This window comes from Pogona vitticeps, chromosome 1 (assembly GCF_051106095.1).
Source record: "Pogona vitticeps strain Pit_001003342236 chromosome 1, PviZW2.1, whole genome shotgun sequence".
Classification (NCBI taxonomy): Eukaryota; Metazoa; Chordata; class Lepidosauria; order Squamata; family Agamidae; genus Pogona; species Pogona vitticeps.
In genome coordinates this window covers 260,454,887-260,477,395 of record NC_135783.1, presented here as the reverse complement: position 1 = coordinate 260,477,395, position 22,509 = coordinate 260,454,887, and the positions used below count along the sequence as shown (strand labels likewise).

The 22,509-nt window shown below is 40.1% G+C and overlaps 1 protein-coding gene and 1 long non-coding RNA gene across 3 annotated transcripts in view; one reads left to right on the top strand and one right to left on the bottom strand.

The window, feature by feature from the left end:
- Positions 1-14,650, bottom strand: part of PIK3C2A (phosphatidylinositol-4-phosphate 3-kinase catalytic subunit type 2 alpha) — an 80,043-nt gene extending 65,393 nt beyond the window's left edge. For both annotated transcript variants that reach the window (XM_020802958.3, XM_078383874.1), the window contains exon 1: positions 14,459-14,650. The gene's annotated coding sequence lies outside the window, so the exon portion shown is untranslated. The remainder of the gene's footprint in view (positions 1-14,458) is intronic.
- Positions 14,651-17,809: 3,159 nt separating this feature from the next.
- Positions 17,810-19,649, top strand: LOC140703096 (uncharacterized). The gene is made up of 2 exons (XR_012082419.2): positions 17,810-17,940; positions 19,444-19,649. It is a non-coding gene; the product is annotated as an uncharacterized LOC140703096 (long non-coding RNA).
- Positions 19,650-22,509: the final 2,860 nt, after the last annotated feature.

The following is a 22,509-nucleotide window of genomic DNA, read 5'->3' as shown; positions in this document are numbered from 1 at the left end:
TTTGGGTCATTAGTTAGGAAGAGCTTTATCTTCCAGCCCTTTGGAGCCCACTGTCAAAATGGGGTGGCTTCTTCACACATCTACCCATTCATACACACTCACACTAGGGAAACACACATTGTGAAGATCTTAACTAAGGTCAATATTCATCTAGTTAGCTTTCTTCCATTACTCACAGAAAAGCTGATAAAGAAGAATAAGTACACAAGACTGGAATGAACAGTTTGAACAGAAGGGTCTGCTTGCCAAAAGTATCTTTAAATATCTCTTCTCTACAAACCATTAGTTCTCCACAAACCATTAGTTAATCATATCTAATGTGGACAAGGAGATGTCTTCTGATACAGCTTACTAATCATCATAAAAGCCAAAGCATATAACTTGATTTCTATATTCAGTGTTTTTGGCACTGCATACAGCCTGAGATAATTAACAATTTCTATTTCAATTCAATTAATTGTCATAGAGAGCCATAATGTGCTACGCATTCTTAGGCGGATGTGTAGCCTGTATAATTAAAAATTGTAAACCGCCCGGAGAGTGCTTGTAGCGCTATGGGGCGGTATATAAGTCCAATAAATAAATAAATATGAGGTTATCCATAGTTTCAGAATCAATATTGATATCATCATCAAGTAGACAGGCAAAAGAGAGGCTGTTATCGTTACGAATAAACTGGATTACAAACAAGAACATTCTCCAACACCCTACTTTACAGACCTCTAGCCATAAACCTGACAATTAAATACCATAAATAACCAATAAATCTAATGAAAGGAATCCCTAGAGACATCTGTGACCAAATCATAAGAGAAATATTACAAGATCCTCAACAAGACTCTACATACTGCCAAAATAAACACACTGGTACCATTACCTTTGATGTACCTGGATATGTGGAACTTGTCCCCTAATTATACACCTCCAGTGCCCCCAGCTACATAAGAGACACAACCAACCTCCTCAGAATACTAGAGGTCATTCGCAATTTTCCAAAGGACAGTGTCCTAGCTATCATGGATGACAGCCACTTTACACTGATATTTCTCACAAAGATGGTCTACAAGCCATCATAAAGGACATTTGTATCTGTATACCATTCCAAATGAGGCCACAGCAAATTTGACTACCAAGCTCTGTGACTGTACCCACACATAATTATATCACCTTTGGGAATAATGTATCTTCAGATTTATTGTACAGCTATAGCCATACATATCTCCCTCATGGATTGCTGCCTTGTCGTGGCAAAGGGGCTTGAGTAACTCAGGGAAGCTATGAGCTATGCTGTGCAGGGACACCTAAGACAGACAGGTCATAGTGCAGAGTTCCAACTAAATGCAATCCACCTGGAGTAGGAATTGGCAAGCCACTCCAGTATCTTTGCCAAGAATACCCCATGAACAGAAACAGAAGGCTAAAAGATATGACGCTGGAAGATGGGACCCTCAGGTTGGAAGGTGTCCAACATGCTACTGAGGAAGAGCGGAGGACAAGTGCAAGTAGCTCCAGAGCTAATGAAGTGGTTGGGCCAAAGCCGAAAGGACACTAAGCTGTGGACATGCCTGGAAGTGAAAGGAAAGTCCGATGCTGCAAAGAAAAATGCTGCATAGGAATCTGGAATGTAAGATCTATGAACCTTGGGAAGCTGGATGTGGTCAAACAGGAGATGGCAAGAATACACATTGACATCCTTGGCATCAGTGAGCTAAAATGGACAGGAATTGACAAATTCAATTCAAATGACTATCATATCTAATATTGGGGGCAAGAAGCCCGTATAAGGAATGGAGTAGCCCTCATAGTCAACAAAAGAGTGGGAAAAGCTGTAATGGGATATAATCTCAAAAATGATGGAATGATTTAAATACAAATCCAAGGCAGACCTTTCAACATCACAATAATCCAAGTTTATGCATCATCCACCAATGCTGAGGAGACTGAGACTGACCTATTCAATGAAGACTTATAAAACCTTCTAGAACTGACACCAAAGAAAGATGTTTCATTATAAAGTTTGGCCTTGAAGTTCAAAACGAAGCAGAACAAAGGCTAATAGAGTTTTGTCAAGAGAACAAGCTGGTCATCACAAACACTCTTTTCCAACAACACAAGAGGCGTCTCTACACATGGAAATCACCAGACGGGCAGTACCGTAATCAGACTGATTATATTCTCTGCAGACAAAGATGGAGAAGCTCTATAGAGTCAACAAAAACAAGACCTGGAGCTGACTGTGGCTCTGATCATCAGCTTCTCATAGCGAAATTAAAGCTTAAACTGAAGAGAATATGAAAAACCACTGGGCTAGTCAGATATAATCTAAACCAAATTCCTTATGAATACACAGTGGAAGTGAAGAACAGATTTAAGGAACTAGATTTGGTGGACAGAGTGCCTGAAGAACTTTGGATAGAGGCTCGTAACATTGTACAGGAGGCAGCAACAAGAACCATCCCAAAGAAAAGGAAATGCAAGAAAGCAAAGTGGCTGTCCAATGAGGCCTTACAAATAGCAGAGAAGAAAAGGGAAACAAAATGCCAAGAGAGATAGGGAAAGTTACAAAAAATTGAATGCAGACTTCCAAAGAATAGCAAGGAGAGACAAGAGGGCCTTCTTAAATGAACAATGCAAAGAAACAGAGGAAGATAATAGAAAAGAAAAAACCAGAAATCTGTTCAGGAAAATCGAAGATATTAAAGGAACATTTTGTGCAAAGATCAAAATGATAAAGGACAAAAATGGGAGGGAACTAACAGAAGCAGAAGACATCAAGAAGAGGAGGCAAGAATACACAGAGGAATTATACCAGAAAGATTTGGTATAGCCAATCTCAAGAACCACAAGAAGCAGGCTCAAAACCCATGGAGTTAATAATGGACATTTCTTAAACTATAATACTCATTTAACATAGTGAGAAAGTAAATTGACTGAGCCAGGTTAGTACCCAGGAAGAACCTACTACAACCCAGAGCTAAGAGAGAAAACAGAATACCACATGTAGTCACTTCTAGGTGCCAAGTGAGATGTATTATCAATGACCTGCAGCCCATTCTGGACAGTAATACTTGTTTCTCCCAGACTTCAGAAGACTGACGTGTACTTGTCTACAGACAACCCTCCCCACAATCTTGAATAACTACTGATACACAATAGGCAATACAGAGACTGGAGCAAAATCTTGCCAAATCTAGATGCCAATTGTGTCCCCATATTTACACTGGAAGTACCATGAAGGACCCTAACAATGCCAGACACAACATCAGAGGTTTACTTGTTCATTTGAGAATTTGATTTATGCCATCTTCTACCAACAAGGCCCCTGTGCATTCTATATAGCAGTGGTCCTCAACCTTGGGCCTCCAGATGTTCTTGGACTTCAACTCCCATGAATCCTGGCCAGCAGAGGTGGTGCTGAAGGCTTCTGGGAGTTGCAGTCCAAGAACATCTGGAGGCCCAAGGTTGGGGACCACTGCTATATAGGACAAAGAGGACAATCTCTGTGTTAAAGAAAGAATGGATACAAATCTTACATCAGGAATGACGATACAGAGAAATCAGTTTCAGAACACTTCTGCCTGTTTCCCAGGACACTCTGTTATGGATCTCAAAGTGGACATTGTAGAAAAAAGGAATTAGAAAGGAAAAATGAGGAAAAAAAAATGGAAATTCCAGTTCATCTCTAAAGACGTAGAGATCAAAATTTCATAACTCACTACATATCTTAAAAATGCAACTTCCTGCAACATCTTACAGGTATAAAATAGCTGTTTCCCTTGACAGACTCTGATTTCTGCCCAAAATTAACTCTAAGTATTTCCATGATAACTAAATCTAATTTGCATAGTCTATCATCTTGGTTTGGGCCTGCACCCTCACATATTTAATAGCCTGATAGTCTGATTCCTGCGTTAATGAACCATTGGCACTGATTACCAGAATCCTCTACTTGCATGACTTCCATCATTATGAGGATACGTATAAATTACAGGGGACATGTATTCACACTTTTTGTTTGAAAAAGTAGATTTTGCTCACCCTGAAATGATTCATTAGTCCTTAAAAGGTGTCAGTATCTTGCCTTTTACACTCTCTTTTTCTTTGCTGTTTAATTTTTTGCCATCATATAGCTTTGAATACAGTTTGGAAGCTTGGATAAATTACCTCAGTTTTATTTAAACCTTTGTACATAATTTTATTAGTGGGACGTGGTGACGCTGTGGGTTAAACCGCAGAAGCCTCTGTGCTGCAAGGTCAGAAGACGAGCCGTCGTAAGATCGAATCCACGTGATGGAATGAGGTCCTGTCGCTTTTCCCAGCTCCTGCCAAAATGCGAGTAGATAAATAGGTACCACCATGATGGGAAGGTAATGGCGTTCTGTGTCTAGTCATGCTGGCCATGTGATCACGGAAACTGTTTACAGACAAACACTGGATCTACGGCTTGGAAATAGGGATGAGCACTGCCCACTAGAGTCTGACACGACTGGACTAAATGTCAAGAGGAACCTTTACATTTACATAATTTTATAAACTATAATTGGTGAAAACAATGTACAAAAATTAATGAAGAGCCTAGTGACACTTTTAATGTTTTATTCATATAAGCTTCCCTGAGTTGAAGACCACTTCTGCAATTAGGTCTTAGAAATCTGTACTGAATTGTTTCATCAGTTCTTTATGCCATTCCTCAGCAAGATCAGATAAAGGTCTGTAGGATGCGATAACTAGAGAGTTGTGTCTCAGCCTCCTGAATGTAGTCTAGCCTGTTTATGATCACAATAGTTCCTCCCTTCTCAGCTCCTTTAATTATGATGTCAGCATTGTTTCTGAAGAAATGAGCCTGAGTCTACAAATGTTTATGCAATGGAAATATTTTAGCATTTAACAAGCTACAATACTTTTTGTTTTAGGAAAGTAAAGCAATTGTATCACAATTCAATTGTTTTAGTTCAGAAGAAAATGTTCAGGAATTGGCACTTTTGTCCCACAGTCACATGGGGAAGTTCTCCTAAGAGACAAACCTAGGCCAAAGGAAGAGACATACAGTGGTGTGGTGCCTTGCAAGACAATTTTAATTCGTTCCATGGAAATCGCTGTCTTGTGAAAACATCATCTTGTGAGACCCAGTTCCCCATTGGAATGCATTGAAATCCATTTAATGTGTTCCAATTGGGGAAAAAATCACTGTCTTGCGAAAATTATCCATAGAAAACATTGTCTTGCAAAACACAGTTCCCCATACCATATTGGGGAAAAGCAATCCCCTCACCTGCACTGCCTTTGGAAATTCAATGGGTCTCAGACAGCCTTCTCCCTCTTTCTCTCTCCAGCAACAAAGAAAGAGGGTAAAAGGAGTCAAAGCAGACCCCTGGCTCCTGATAATGATGACTCCTTTTGCCCTGATCCCTTACCACAGGGGAGAAGAGAAAGAATGCAATACAAGACTTCACTAGGACTTGCTGCCTTTGCAATAGGTCCAGTGAAAATGGCCCATAGAAACAATCGTTTTGTGAAGTACAACATCGCTCAAAAAAAGTCGTCTAGCGAATTCATTGTTTTGCGAGGCAATCATGTAGCGAGGCACCACTGTAATCATATATTCAGGGGTAATTATCAAGAAATACTTCTAGGATCCCCCTGCTGGTGAAAATGAACACTGAACTCACAGGAACATGGGACTCCAATTTGACTGTCTTTCTTTCCCCACCCCAATGCACAGCTGGGATAAGAACAAACAGCATTTATTTAAACAATTTTTACTCTTTGTTCACTAGAGAGGGAACTATGAAAGGGAGAAGATGAAAATTCCACTTATTTATGGTCTAGCAATTTCTGATATCAATCTGTCTGAGATTTCCATCATCCAATGAAAAAGATGTACAATATACAACATGCTTTGTCATACACAGTGGTGCTAGGATGGACAAAAGAGTAAAAAAAATAAGCTGAAACTACTAAGCCATCTACTCTAGCAAGAAGATACCAACCAGCATTTTACCAAGCAAAGATAACTTTCATTTCTTTCCTAGTACTAGGAATTCCAAACAATATCATGTCTTTTCATGTAGTTACACATGGTTTTAACACTGGCATTGCAACAAGTTTGCTACAGGAAGATAAGCAAAGAACCTCGCTGATTACCCACCGTGATACTTAAAAGCAATTTTCACTATTACTCCCTATGTACAACAATTAAAAAGCACAAAACCCTATACATTTTAACACTGAACTCACAGGAACATGGGACTCCAATTTGACTGTCTTTCTTTCCCCACCCCAATGCACAGCTGGGATAAGAACAAACAGCATTTATTTAAACAAATAAACAACAGAAAGTAGTATAGACAAAATGACAATGATATCCCCAAGTTCAAAATCTGTTCACTTTCCCCCAAGGCCTAGATGTGCCAATGAATTCTATGTCCCTTAGCTTTACTTGCAATGAACCCAATGATGTTACTGTTACGTGATTTGTCTTTCACTTTTTCTATCAAGATGTCAACAAGTGAGTACACTGAAATACATTAAACCAGTAGGTGGCAGAAGCATTCTCCAATAGGTTTTTTTTAATGATTACACTGATCCAACAAGGGCCCATTCTCTGTTTAAGAACATGAACAGAATTCTACACAAAATATGGTTTGAGTGTTAGTCCCTTGCAGAACATACATAGTTCCTGGATTTGTATGATCACACAGGAAAGTTTTGCACTGCAACCAGACTCTATATATTTCTGGCAATTTTAGGAATAAACTACAGTGGTGCCTCGCTTAACGAGCGCCCCATTTAACGACGAATCCGCATACTGATGCGGATTTTGCGATCGCTTTGCGATTTTTCCCCATAGCCCAATTTTCCCCCAGCTGAGCGGCAGGAGCTTTGAAGCCCCGCCGCTCAGCTGGGGGAAAATGCCAGCGGTGGCCTCGGAAGGACCCTTCCGAAGCCACCGCCTGCATTCCCCTTCGGAAGGGGCATTTTCCCCCAGCTGTACCGTGGTCTATATTGGAATATAGATGTGCATCATATATATTGCAACAGTTAAACATTCTACATTATTTTTCTGTTAAGTTGCATATTTAACCCGTCCTAGCAGCTGTAAATACAGCTGTCTACAATACATATGTCTACAATACGTAGGCCATCCATTTGTCAAGCTATGCAATCCTTCATTTTTACAGCTCATACATAGTACTATTACCATGATCTACCCCAATAGTTTCAGTGGATATTTTGGTATAACATACTATAATCTCATTTGAATTCTATAAACTGGCAATAATTTGAGGCATTTCTGTTAGCTATTGGCTCAAATTTCAAAAGGAATCTGGACTGGCATAGTAGAGTGATGGATCGAGACTAATCTACTTCTAAATAAAACACACATGGATGTGGGAGACCTGAATATGCAAATATAGCTTTCTTCCCAAGCTACTAGGATCTCTGAAGTTCAGGAACATTCTAAATAATGATGAAAGAGACAGACAGAGAGATAGATACAGCAATTGTGTATTTACTTTTTTAAAAAAATATTGTAGGTAATATTTCTATAGTAAGCAACACAATATAACCTTTGTCAAACAACAATTATAGATGAAAATTAGTATGATAAAAAGAATTTACATTATTTAAACGGGGGACAGAGATGAGACAAAAATCTATCTTTCTCTTTTTTCTTCTAACATTTGAAGTTTTTAATAGAAAGAAATCCATTTATCTAAAGCAGAAATATGTGATTTGTTCAAGTTACATCATCATCATAATTATAATCATCATTATTATTATCATCATCAATAACACTCAATATCCACATAAGTAACTAACTGACAAAGACATGAAGCTATAATCCAAAGAAGTTATATGCAATAGATGCCTTCTTACTTGACATGATCTGTTATATTTACATGGTTGTACAGTAAAATAGTAAGCTAGATGCTAGCTTACTATTTTACTGAACAATCATGTAAATATAACAGATCATGTCAAGTAAGAAGGTTCAGTTACTACCCTGTTTTCCTAAAAATAAGACTTAATCTGAAAATAAGCCCTAGTATTACTTTTCAGGATGCTCGTAACCCCCAAAATAAGCCCCAGTTAAGTGAAACTTCGCCCTCCACCACTGTGCAGTAACCAGAATACAATGACATGACTGTATTTGAATAAATGTAGATTGTTGTACATGAAAAAAATAAAACATCCCCTGAAAATAAGCCCTAATGCATAATTTGGAGCAAAAATTGATATAAAACCCTGTCTTATTTTCAGGGAAACATGGTACAAGGCCATTTAGCAATAGTAATACTATAGTATCAAGTCCCATGAGCAACAGTAGTTAGTACCAAAAATAAACTCCAGAACCACTACCATATGAGGCCATACAATAAAGACATTGAAAGCAGAGCTAAGACTTTAGCATTTAATATCTTCTGCATGCATTTTTTAAAATGCAGAGCTGATTGAGATTTTTAGTAACATGTGATTAAAGTTTTCTATCAAAGAGAAGTTATGTTATGTATCTGCAAAACAAACTTGGCTGATAAGATTTTTTTTAGCAAAATGTTACTAAATTTACAGCAATCTTTTAGCAATAAGGATGTTTTTGGCAACTGTGCTAATTGAGTTTGAGTGCCAAATTGTTATTTGACAGAGAAATGCATCTTTCATTGTTCTGCAGTGAATTGTTAAACTGTCATTTGGTAAATTGGTGTACTCATATAATTAGAAAAACCAAAGTAACCGCTGGTTCTTTACTTCTGGAATCTTAGGAAGAATAAATGATTCAGTGCAATTATGATCCTATCAATAAGGTAGCTAGAAAAACTAATTTAATGTTCTCATTTTGCTTTACAAAACTTCCCATCTCAGGAAGAAAAATGTATTTCACTTGTGATCAATACTGGCTGTTCACAGCTGCACATTTCTAACAATAAAAACCAGTGCATTTTTGTGCACAATGATTAATTTCATATACTATCACATATTTAATACTTGGGAATGGATCACAATATACACTCACGGATTGCTTCAAAATTAATACTTGTGTGAACCGTACTGCCATTTATTTATTTATTTTATTTATTTATTTTATTTCTATCCCGCCTATCTGATCAAATTAGACCACTCTAGGCGGCTTACAATAATCCAGTTACTAATCCAGTATGTTATGGAGGAAGCAAACTGGTGGACAATTCACAATTTTCACAATGTTGAAGGGGAACCATGCCAATTCTGGGCTATTGTTAATAGATCTAATCCTGAGATCTGTCAAGAAAGTGAGGGAGATTCAGATTCTTTGATTCCAAGGAAACTCCCACCCTGCACCTGGAACAAACCAACTTGGAGCCTAACATTAGCAAGCAAGCACATAAAACAAACAAACAAGCAAAAAAACCAGCTGAGGGAACTCCTGCCTGTTCTAAAGAATTTCTAAATATGTCATTTGTTTGCTGTCCTCTGAAGATGCCGGCCACAGAGACTGGCGAAACGTTAGGAAAAACCACCTTCAGAACACGGCCAAGAAGCCCAAAAAACCCACAACAACCATTAGATCCTGGCCGTAAAAGCCTTCGCAAATACAATTTCTAAATATGCTTGTAGATAATTTACTTTAAGAGATATCAATTCAAAATCTACACTATTTTCTACATGGAAGTACCGTACCTTCTGCACAGAAAATGCATTGTGTGACTAGAGCTCTGAAAAACATTCATGTAAGTTTGTGTGGTAAAACAAAGCAACAGATGCTTTGGCCATCTCTGCACATCAAAAAGTCCCACCTCTGCTCATAAGCCAATGTGGTGAACTGTTGCGGGTTGATCTCAGTGGATGTGGGGACCAAACATGTGCTCCTGGATCCTACTACAGTACAAGATACACAAAAATAGCTTTAGGAAGGGGGAAAAAAGGAAACCAGAAAGTGCTCAGATGGGCACTTCCGGCTTCTATTTTTGGTTTTTGTTGTTGTTTTAATAGATCATGACAACCCTTCAGACCCCTAATCTGAAAATTGCTGTTTCTGCAAGTTTCTAAGCGTGGATATAGGGTTTTTGTTCACAAGGGAGCTCTGGAGTGATCTTCAGGATTGCACAAATGACAATTGGCTGGGAAGTACTGAGTTTGTGGGCCACATGTTGCCCACTCTGATTTATGCTATATTTACATTCATTAGAGGTACCACAGAGCAATGAAAGAAGTGTTGGAACTGGACTGGAAATTCTTAGAAAAGTTAAATGCTCTATCATAAAGCTCACTTGTGCAGTCTCAGTCTAGTTATTCTATCTCAGTGTAACAAACTTCACAAGTCTGTTGTAAAAATCAAATGAAGAATCCCACATATACGAACTTTGCAGAAGAAATAAGTGTGATTTTTTTAAAAGTGGGTAGATCATAACTGTTATTGTGGTATATGAAAAAGGAGATACAGGTTTCACAAAAGGCTCCCTCCAGTATATAATGTTCATTTTTGTCAGAGAATCAGGCTTTCAATATTAAAACCTCCAGGTACACAGTAAAGGAAGATGTGCATTAACCAACGTTTCCAAGATGTACAGTATTTGAAATACTGAATACAGAGTGTATTTAAGTAATATAACCTAAAACTTACTAGAGAATGATTGTTCCTAGGGCCAAAAAGGGTCACAGTTACAAAGAGTCATAAGTTACGAAATTTCTGGAGAATTTATCTGTTGCATACTGAGTCACACACCTCAGTACTGTATATTGTAGACGTCTATGAAGATTTGACTGTAGTTGGGTAATCCTATTTGTGTAATTGTGCAACAGGATTTCAGCCAGGATGTCAGGATATGTAGATATTTAGGAATTTTGATATGGATGTGTTAACAGGACCCTATTAATCTTCAGGCAGTCTAGGGAAGATTTATTAACACAGACAGAATACTGCCTGCAACTGCTGCATTTTACAGGGAAACATGTATCTGTTTTTAACTAACATGTTTGCCATTGGTTGTTGTTTGCATATAAGGTGATTAAAGAAATTAAGGAGAAAGTCTGGCCACCTTGTTCTGAACAACACAAGTATCTTTTTATAATAGCATAGGATTAAGCTCAGAAGTCGCTGATATTACAGTGGTGCCCCGCAAGATGGGCGCTCCGTTTAATGATGAAACCGCTTGACGTCGATGTTTCTGCAATTGCAAAAGCGATTGCAAAATGATGTTCCCTATGGGGGAATTTCGCTTTGCGATGATCAGTTCCCTGCTTCGGGAACTGATTCTCGCAAAGTGATGATTTCTAACAGCTGATCGGCGGTTTCAAAATGGCCGCCCGCTGTTTTCTGGGACGGATTCCTCGCTGCACAGGCAGCGAAAATGCCTGTGCTATGGAGGATCTTCGCTGGATGGTGAGTTTCCAGCCCATAGGAACACATTAACCGGGTTTTAATGCGTTTCTATGGGCTTTTTAAAATCGCTTTACGACGGAACGAATTAACATCAGAATGCGAGGCACCACTGTAAATGAGGCATTGAGAGATCCAGAGCACATGCTTTGAATAAGGAAGATGGCATCCTCCAGTATACTCACATATGACCCGAAAAAAACAGTGGGACTTGAACAGTGGAAAACTGCTTCCATAGGATACTGAACTAGATTGTCTGACTCAGTATATATTAGTTTACAGATGATATCACAAAATTAAAATGAGGGATTCAAGATGCTGGCACCACTGTTGTTTCTATCAAGAGTACAAACAACTGTATGAACCGGACGCTCCCTTCTACAGCACAAAGTGGAAAGAGCAGCATAAACTGAATCCCAGAAATGCCTGCTACAAAGGACAATGGAATGTGGTGGGTGGAGAAGAAAATTTCTTGCAGAAAGAGATCCAGTATGGTATGTAGGATATACAGCACGAAACCACCACCAAAAAAAGAGGAAATTCAAAGTTCCCTCAGCAACTATGAAAACTGGGGCTTTCTGTTCCTCTTGCCCATGTTCTACTTGATATGCAAAGTAAAAAAAGATAACTAAGGAATTCATAATGAGGAGTGAATTTCTAGCTAAGCCATGATTCCAGCAGCATTAAAAATTCAAGTATGGCCTGTCTGGAACCAATGGTAAATGCAACAAGTTCTTTCATTGCAGTTACCTTGAACTTTCAATTTTCTTTCCTTTAATTTGTTTTTGTACATATTAAGTAAAAAAACTCATAAAAATAATGAGTTCCACTTAACAGACATTAATGATATTCTCATTTTCCCTTCTATTATTAATCATTCCAAACCAAGTAGTGCACAGAAATATTTTATTTCTCTTTCATAATTCACATTTCGATTATTCTGCAAAATCCTTGGATAAGATTGTCTAAATAGCCCTTCAAAGTATACATTTTTAAGATCAAACATAAGCACTATACACAAGTGCAATTTAACTTGCATTTAGCAATTCTCTAACCTCCTGTGTCATCTTCATTAAGTCTGTAATCTTGAAACCATGAAAATGGACAGTTCTGTATTTTACAAATGAGTTGCAGCCAAACTGAAAAACCACATTCTCCCATATAAGTCTTCCCAGGTTTTAAGATCTTCAAAGGAAGCTGTCCTCTTAGTTCCACTATTTTCATAAGCATATGAGAACATGAGATGCATCTTTTGGTAGCTGCTCCTGAATGATGGAACACGTTTCCACATTACTCCCCCACCCCCGACAGTCCTTCCAACACTAGGCAAGCTTTTGGCAACTGGATGACTGTGGAGAGAGGACCGTTCAATGGGGGGATTGTGGGTTTTTAAAAAAAAATTACTGATCTGTTTTTGAAATATTTTAAATGGTTTTAAGTTAGTGATCTAATTTGTGTGTGTTTTAATCTAATTGTTTTCTAAACCACCTTTGGTCCTCTGCATTGGGGAAAAAAGTAGTACAGTACACATGTAGTAATACATAATAAGAATCCAAGCATGAATTTGGTATGTTTTTACCACAGCCTCAATGATCACAATCCTATCACTTACATAACAGTGCTGAAATCAAATCGTCAACACTGCACTCCCACTACCATAGTTCAGAAGCTGGTGCTTGTATGGCTTACTACCCATCAAGTCATGCCACTTCAATTTATGCTATCTAACTTATGTTGGTGTATCTCAGTAATAAGTTTCTTGCTACTGTCAAAAAATTAGTCAGTATAACCAGTCACATCAATTTCAAATTCTCTTCTATTACAAAGCGATTACACAACAGGGAAGTACACTACTAGGGAAAGTTTAAACATCCTATTCTTAAAACCAAAAACATTTCCAAGGTATGAATGTCAAATACCAACAGGAGAAATCAATCAATGTTTTCAGGCATACAGCAAAAATTGAGATACTTGCCATTTAACTTCCCGGATGTAATAAACACCAGAGGCCCATGGATCTAGTGTGTACAACATTTTTTTTTAAAAAAATCATGTTGAAAGCAGAACGTAAGGGTTCTACAGTAGTTCTCACTTATGGGGATATTTTAGCAGTACTGTACATCCATTTGTCTTAGTATCACAGCCACTGATGTAATAACATTGATGATAGCCAAGACCTCTGAGCTATGGTAGCTGTTTCTTGATCACCTGTGGCTCCTGAGGGTCTCCTGTGCAAAAAACCTTCTATGAATTACCATAGCCAGTCACTGCCCATGAGGCTTGGTTGCAGGAACATCAATGACACACCTGCAGCATTTACAACTACTGTCAAGTACATGTGTGATGTTTGTGTATAGGTAACTGTGACATGCAAGAACATGACTAAGATGCCTAAGGATGCTCAATTCAAAATGTTCACACACACACACACACACACACACATCCGTTAAACAGACCAGGCTCAAAATTCAGCAGCAAAGCCATGTTTTGTCTTCCTGACCCCATACAAGTAGCTGGACTGCCCAGCCTTGTGTGTCTCAGAAAAATCCTCCTTGAACAAAGCCCAGAAAGGAGGACGCGTCTCCCTGCGCTCCTGTTCCGAATCAGACTACTCGAAGGAGGAAGAGGCCTCCTGATCTCCCAAACGGTCTCCATTCCAGAACTGGAGCCAGTGTCGGGCGGCAGCCCTTCCTGGGCGCCACTTTCGTTAGCTGGCTTCCCCGTCCCCGGGTGGCAAACTAAGCACCGCACTCCCCTCAGTCAGTCCCTTCCCTTCCCTACCGAGGATGTGGGGCTCACCCCCCTAACTGGGGTGGGGGGCAAACTCGGGGAGACCGTATGTCGGTTGCTGTACAGGCGAGGCGCTGGGAAGGAAGCCGAGAGGAAGCGAGGCCTCTGCAGCGGGGAACGAGGCGAGCCTGAGCCGAGCTAAAGCAGGGATGATGCACCCCGTCCAGAGGAAGCGCCCCACCGGCCAAGTTCTCTTTCGGTCGCCGGAAACTCCTCAGAAATGGCTCTTTCTCTCTTTCTTTCTCTCCCCGCTCCACCCCCCCCCCAGCCGCAGCCGCAGCCGCAGCTCGCCCTCCCTTTTTTCCTCACCTCAGGCCGCCTCCATCCCGAAGTGCTCCGAGCAGACAAGCATCGCGGTTGCGGCCATTTCCTGCCGTCCCCGCCACGGAGAAAGTTACTGGAGAGCAAGAAGCCAGCCGACCTCCCCCCGCCCTCCTCCTTTTCGTTCTCTCCTTCCTCCGGCGGCGGCAGCGGCGGCTTCCCCGCCTCTTTCGCTCCCGCGCTGGTCGGGGCTGTGGCGACCGCCTGCCTTCACTTCCGGCCCTCGGCGTCCAGAGGCCGGCTGGAGGGAAGGGAAGGGAAGCGGGACGAGGCGGAGCGGAGCGGGAGGAGGAGGAAGAAGAGGCAATGCTGGTCGTCGGTCGCCTTCCTCTGAGAGGGGCTAGTTGCTCAAGATGCCCTGCGGGAGAAGGAAGACTCCGCTACAGGAAGGGAGTCCTCCTGGCTGTGGAGGAGGAGGAGACGAAGGGCTGCTGAGCGACTCCATGCCGCCCGCTTTGGGCCCCATCTCCCCCAGCAGCGACTGGATTCCCCGCGCTTTTATTGTATTATTTATTTTATTTATACCCCGCCCATCTGGTCTTCCGACCACTCTAGGCGGCTTCCAATACATAGATAAAAAGGTACAGATATACACAAAAATTATAATATGAGCTAATAAATTAGAAATTATTCAAGATGGCAAAAAGAAAGGAAGGTATAAAGAAAAAAGAGTGATGAAGGCTTTCCCCCTCGTCGTGTCCGTCCCCTTTGAGAGGACGGGGGGGGAGAGGAACTAGCCCAGTTGCGGATTTGGGGTGTCGTGAAATGACGTCAAACGGCGCCTTAATTTAATGTGCCTATAATGTTTTCACAGCTATAACTTCCAGTTGGCGAGGAATGGGCACCGTCTCCCACCCAGTCCACCCTGACGCTTGGGAGTCAGTACAGCCCCCTCAAGAAAAAGGTAGAGGCGAATGCCCTCTCTTCCCCCCTCCAAAAAAAGGGGTTAATTATTTAGCATCATCTCTAAGCATCCTTTCTCCTGGTGAAGGTTTATATTTTAAAAAGAGAGAGGGAAAAGTGAATATCAGTTGATTCACCTCCAGATTTTAATACTGTACTCTAAATTTTTATGCCCTCAGGAGAAGCTTGTGCATAGTAGAAAAGAGTGTGGGTCTAGGACTCAGGAGACCTGGGTTCAAATCCCTGCTCAGCCATGGTAACTCACAGGGTGGCAGTTGAAATGATAAAACCACTTTTAAAATATCTCACATACCTTGAAAGCCCTACTGTTGTGCTGTTGTGCAGTCAAGTTGCCTTTGATTCATGCGATCCTATGAATTACAGTAGTGCTCTCCAAAATACTGTATCTTGTCCTCAGCTGCTTTGCTCCCTTCCGCCTCGTCCTTCTTCCCTTCCCTCCAGCTGGCCATGGTCTCTTTTAGGAAGTCATTCCATCTCATATTTGGTCTTCCTGTTTTCCTGCTGCTTTCCACCTTTTCCAGAATTACAGTACTGTCTTTTCTAAGGAATTGTCTTTTTACAAAAGCCCTATTAGGGTTCCCGCAAGTCGGTTCTGACTTGACAGCACAAAAGACAACACACACAGGAAAAGGCGAAGTTGCTGTATGCTAGTCATGACCCTGGTTGGTTTTTGAGCTGGAAGGGTGGGTTTTTCAAGAAGAAATGCTGATCTTAAATAACTACATAGAGCAAAATACTGTATGTACTGCTCTTCTTAGGCAACAATGTGATTGAGCTGGGTCTGCTGTGGAAGCAAAAATTGTTCCTTCATGGAGAGTTTGTTTACTTATCCCCCTCCACTACCCCATTAGCAGCATAGTGGGGAGAATTGGCCTTAGGCCTAATGCTACCACTGTGCACCCAGAGGGAGAGAAGATGTTTAACATCTACATGAAACCACTGGGGGAGGTTGTCTGGAGTTTGGGGGGTTCGGTGTCACCTGTATGTGGATGATACCCAACTCTTTCTCTCCTTTCCACCTGAGTCTGAGGAAGCTGTTTTGGCTTTAGATCAGTGTCTGGTATCAGTAGTGGATTGGATGAGGGTGCATAAGCTGAAACTTCATCCAGACAAGACAGAAGTGCTCCTGGTCAGTCGAAAAGCAAATCAAGAAATAGAGATGCAGCCTGTGCTGGACAGGTGAGCAGCTTGGAAGTGCTCCTGGATTCATTTCCGAGCCTGGATGCCCAGGTTTCAGTGGCGTCCAGGAGTGTCTTTGCAGAATTACAACTACTGCACCAGCTGCACCTGTTCCTGGAGAGGTCTGACATGGCCAAGGTGACACATGCCTTAGTCTTGGTTGGATTACTGTAACACACACTATGTGGGGTTGCCTCTGGAAAGTGTCCAGAAACTTCAGCAAATCGAAAACTTAGCAACCAGATTGCTAACTGGGGCTGATGACAGGGATCACATAACCCACTCACCCCCATTACAGCAACTCCACTGGCTTCTAATCCATTTCTGCACACAATTCAAAGTACTAGTTCTAACCTATAATGCCTTAAGCAGCTTGGGTCCAAGGTATCTCAAGGACTATGTCTCCCTTTATGAGCCTTTTCAGGTCTTAAGATCTTCAGGAGAGGTGTTTCTCTTAGATCTACCACCTTCACAGCTGCATTTGGTGGGGGACACACAGGGCCTTCTCTGTTGTTACTTCCAGACTTTGGAACGCCTTCCCAAAGGAGGCCAGGCTGAGCCCATCAATACAGTACTGTTCTTCTGCAAGCAGGCAAAGACCTTTCTCTTCAAGCAAGCTTTCCCTCAGTGAGGTTTTTTAATGGTTATGACTATTACTGCATTGAATGTGTTTTTGTTTTTCCTTTTGTTTACTGTCTTTTAGTGTGGTATTTGCTTGCTCCTTTTTAGTATTTGTATATTTACTGTTGTTAGATTTAAATATTGTCTTTTAATGATGTACGGTAAGCCACTTTGGGTCCTTTTTAAGGAGCAAGTGGGGATAAAATACTTTAAATAAATAAAATGGTGTGCCTTCCATGACTAACATTCCATTGTTACCTTTATAAAGATGATTAAACCACTGCAGCAATCAGATTAGAAACTTGCTCTTAACTGGATTTGAATTTCAATGTGCTTTGTATTGATTATACATACTATATGATGGTGTATTTTAGTTTTTATTATGACCTATTGTCATAATAACCATAAAGTTTAACAGTGGTCTTGGTCTGTCTGGTGTGTAGATGAAAGGGCAGCATGATAAATAGGAGACAGATTATATCTAAGGCCTCCACCCCTCCTGAGTGAGTGATTTTCTATATGCACATGTATGGCTTCCCTGATCCCTCTCTCAAACCACCTATCTTCTCTGTCCAAAAGGAGTACATCTTGGTCATCAAATGAGTGTCCTTTGTCCTTCAAATGAAGGAACACTGCTGATTGTGGTCTGGAGCCATTGCCCCTCCTGTGCTGGGCCATTCTCCTGTTTTGTGGCTGTTAACCTCACTTGGATGACAGAATCTTCACAGATACATTTCTGCAACAAGGTTTGGGCAAGTTGATGGTTGTTACTGCCTCTGACTCCTCGCTATGCTCCCTCTGCCACTTCTTGTTTTCATGATTATGTGATAAACAAATTCTGCAGTGAAGCTTTTCCCCACCTACAAAAGCAACAATGGGTTGAGTGTTGCTGGCTGTTTTTTTCCTGGCATTGGGCAGTTAAGAGCATAGGAAGAAAATTAGGTACCTTTATCACATGCCACTGTAAGTGGTTAGATCATTTTCTGTTCATGTTGTTGATTGAACATTGCCCGCTACTCACATTATCCTGAAATGAAGGTGAATATGTATGGGGAGGCATCTCAGGTGACACATCGAAATCCTTTTGGAGATGGGGGTCCTTTTTGTTTGAACAGTCACAATGCCTTTTAAAAGATGGGTGCTAGTCAGAAGTTCTACAGGTTATGTTATGATAAACCTTATGTATTTCTGCTTGTTGTACTGCTGCATAAAGGTGATGGAATCTCATCAAGAAAGAGGACAGCAAAAATAAAGTGGTCACTAAAAAAGCTTGCTACTGCTTATCCTATGGCAGTCGGCAGAATCAGTAATTTCCCTTCCTCCAAATGGTAGAACTATAATTAATTGTTAGTACCTACAACTTTAAAATGTTGATCTGGAGTGAAGCAACAGCACTGGAGTGAAAGTACAGCCTGAACATTTGTTGCCTTCCTGATAAATAAAAATCCCTCCCACTACTAACCTCACTGGCTGTTTCCTGTAATGGGTGGTGACAACCGGCAGTGGAGTGACTGAGAGGGGTTGGATTTCATGCTTAGTCTCAGACAACGTGACTTTTGTTCTTGGCGACGTGCTGTTTATGGCAGAATCTATTATCATTATGCTGGGACCAGGCTGAGGTTGTCACCCATTTCTGCCCGAGCGACTGTGTTTTAGAGCAGTTAGGATAACATGATTTTGTGCTCCTCAACTATTAATCCATATCTCACATGGAAAATATTTTGATATCACTGTGTAAGCATAGAGTATATGAGGAAACTTCACAGATTTAGTTTTGGATTTGAACACATGCTAGAGAATTGTTCTGCTTTTAAACTACTACACATTGTTCTTTAAACAAGCCAGTGTTTAGTTAGCACTGGTTCACTGATTCACTGACAAATTCACATGTCCTGTATATTGGTTTGTGTAGCTTCATGATGAAATGTGATGTCCTCAGATTCAAAGAAGTGGAAGAAAATGTCCTATTAATCATTTCAACTTCCTTATCATCATATCTAAGTAAGGATGTTGTGGATTACTGGAAACTTGCACAACAACTATGTTGGAATGCAACACTGAACTTCTTATCATTAGCTGTTGGCAGGGAGGCCACAATGTACCTAGGGGAAGATAAACTTAAATACATGAAGAAATGCATCAAAAGAAATGTGTCATAGTGAAATATTGATTAAGCAGTGGGTATTTATATTTTCAGTTACTGTAGGCCATCAGGATGACTAATTTGTTTATTTTGTTTCCTTTAACAGGCTGGCAGACTAACATTTAACTCCTGGGGACTGTCTGTGGCTTAAATCTAAAGTTATGCTGGCAACTGAACTCCTTCCTCATCCTTGCAGGCATACTACCCAAAAACTGAGTGCTGATTGTTCACAGCCCTGCAGAACAGTTTACACATTGTTGTTGTTTTTGTAGTATTTTATTTAAAATAAAATAAAAATTTTATTTAAAATTATATTATCTTTATTTAAAATGTATTAATTTATTTTAAATAAAATAAAATGTCTTACAACAAAGTTGTAGGTGCTTGTGAAGGGAACAGATATCTTCTGTTAGATTTTAGCCTATGTAACTGAATTCATTTTTTAAAACTTAGTTGCTTTTTCTACATTCAAACTACAATACTAGTTAGTGTTTCATTAATGTAAGCCATTATGTGGGGTATTGGAAATGGCATATAAAGTACATGTCCCACTGTCTTTCTTCCCCTGTAATTGCTTGCTTTCTGAAGATAATTTTTTTATTTGTCCTAAAACTTCATAGTATATTAAGCAAAGTACAGTATACCAAAGCCAGATTTGACAAATATTAGTTACCATTTCAGAACTATTGTGCCTGAATTTTTATCTTAATAGATTTTTAAAGGAATAAATGTACATTATAGCATTTCTGTACATACTGTAAACTGTAATTCAGGAGTGAGCCAAATACTGTCAATCTGAGAAAGGATGATTTAGTCTAAAGAAGAGGTGGGACAGCCTATAAATGACTGCTCATGTCCCTAGAGGTACTGGAAATGAAGCTGGGCATTCCCACACCATTCTCCTCCGATGCAGAAGCAGGCTGGCCTGAAGTGCTGTGGGAGAGGGACTGATCCTTGAGCCCAGAAAACCTGGCCACCCTTAATAAGTTAGAATAAGCTTTATTAAACACAACGAAATGTGCATCTGAATAAACATGCATAGGTTTGCGGTGCTATAATATATAAATTAGTATCAATACAAATATTTTATGCTCTTTATTTTGAGCACCCTCTTATTACAAATCTTCCTCAAAATTAACTGCATTTTCAAAGTTGTTTGAAACAGGTCACAGTGTTTGCAGATAAAGTGTGATTAGTCTTCATGAGAGACAGCATTACATATTTCTCCAAGTAAATATTGCTCCAAGTAAATATTGGCATATTGTTCCTTCGCACCACAATTTTCAGGTCAGAATCGTTCATACTGAAAACAGGCCCGAAGGGCTATCCTGAGAGTAGGCCCAAGATACAGCTTGATAGTGGTAAAAAAAGGGTGACACACTGCAACAGTTCACATGGTGGTGGGGAAGCCTCCCAGAGTGGTCGACTAGACCAGATGGGCAGGGTATAAATCAAATAAATAAATAAATAAATAAACCTGTGCCTCTCCAGGTATTGTTTGACTACAGACCCCATCCTTTTTGTAAAGTTTTTATTATTTACGTTGTTGTATGTATGTATACTTTTATTACCTGATGTTAGCTGCCGAGAGTGGTCCTGAGTTGGCTAGATAGGTGGGATATAAATAATAATAATAATAATAATAATAATAATAATAATAATAATAATAATAATAATAATAATAATAATAATAATAATAATAATAATAATAATAATAATAATAATAATAATAATAATAATAATAATAATAATAATAATAATAATAATCCTTGATTATTGGCCAAGGTGTTTGGGTCAGATGGGAGTTTGGGTCAGATGGGAGTTACAGTCTAAGCCACAAGGTCCCCACCTCTCCTGCAGAGTTGTCTCAAAATCAGGAGCTTCTCATTTCTATACATTTCTAAATTGGTGAGTGAAACAGATGTTATATTAAGTAACATTTGATATATACAACACTTCTGAAGATAAGGAGCTTTATTTATTTATTTATTAAATTTATACCATACTTTTTCACATACTACAATAAGGATACATTTATGTTTGTTTAAAACACACTATTCGAAATGAGAACATATAATAAAAGCATGGGATTGATTTCTCAGTATTTGATCCATGTACTGGGAGAATCCTGGCCAGCAGGGTCCCTCTCTTTGGGTTCTGATTTGTCTCCTGTTGTTTAACATCTATATAAAACTGCTGGGAGAGTTTGTCTGGAGTTTTGGGGTTCAGTGTCCGAAGTATGCGGATGATGTCCAACTCTGTCTCTCCTTGCCATCTAAATCCAAGGAGGCTGTTTCCATTCTAGATCAATGTTTCATATCAGTAATGGAGTGGATGAGGCTGAATAAACTGAAAATCAGTCCATTCAAGACAGGTGCTCCTGATCAGTCAAAAGGCAGATCAGGGAATAGGGATGCAGTCTGTGGGGTTGCACTCCCTCTGAAAATACAAGTGCACAGCTTGGGGGAGGGGTGCTCCTGGATTTGTTTTTGAGCCTGGATGCCCAGCTGTGGCCAGGAGTGCCTTTGTAACATTAAAACTAGTGTGCCAGTTGTATCCATTTCTGGAGAGGTCTGATTTGGCCATGGTGACACATGCCTTTGTTATATCTTGGCTGAATTACAGTAATACACTCTATGTGGAGCTGCCTTTGGAAAGTGTCCAGAAACTTCAGCAAATCAAAAATGCAGTAGCCAGATTGCTGATTTAGGCTGGTCATAGAGATCACATTTTCCCCACCCCACCCCATTACAACAGCTCCACTGGATGCTGATGTGTTTCCGGGCTGAATTTAAGTTGTTGGTTCTAACCTATAAAGCTCTAAATGGCTTGGGCAAAAGATATCCCAAGGACCACATCTTCCTTTATAAGCCTGCTCAAGTGTTAAGATCATTAGGGGAGGCCTTTCAGTCCTGCTACCGTTACAGGTCTATTTCATGGGACACAGGAGAGGGCCTTCTCCATTGCCGCTCCAAGACTTTGGAACTTCCTGCCACAAGAGGCTAGGCTGGCCCCATTTTTGCTGTCCTCCTTCAAGCAGGCAAAGACCTTTCTCTTCAGGCAGGCTTTCTCTTAATTGATTGGCAGGCCGGGGGTGTGTGTGTGTTAAATGGATTATTGTACTTTACTGCTTTGAATGTGTTTCGGTGTTGCTTATATTTTTGTATGGTAT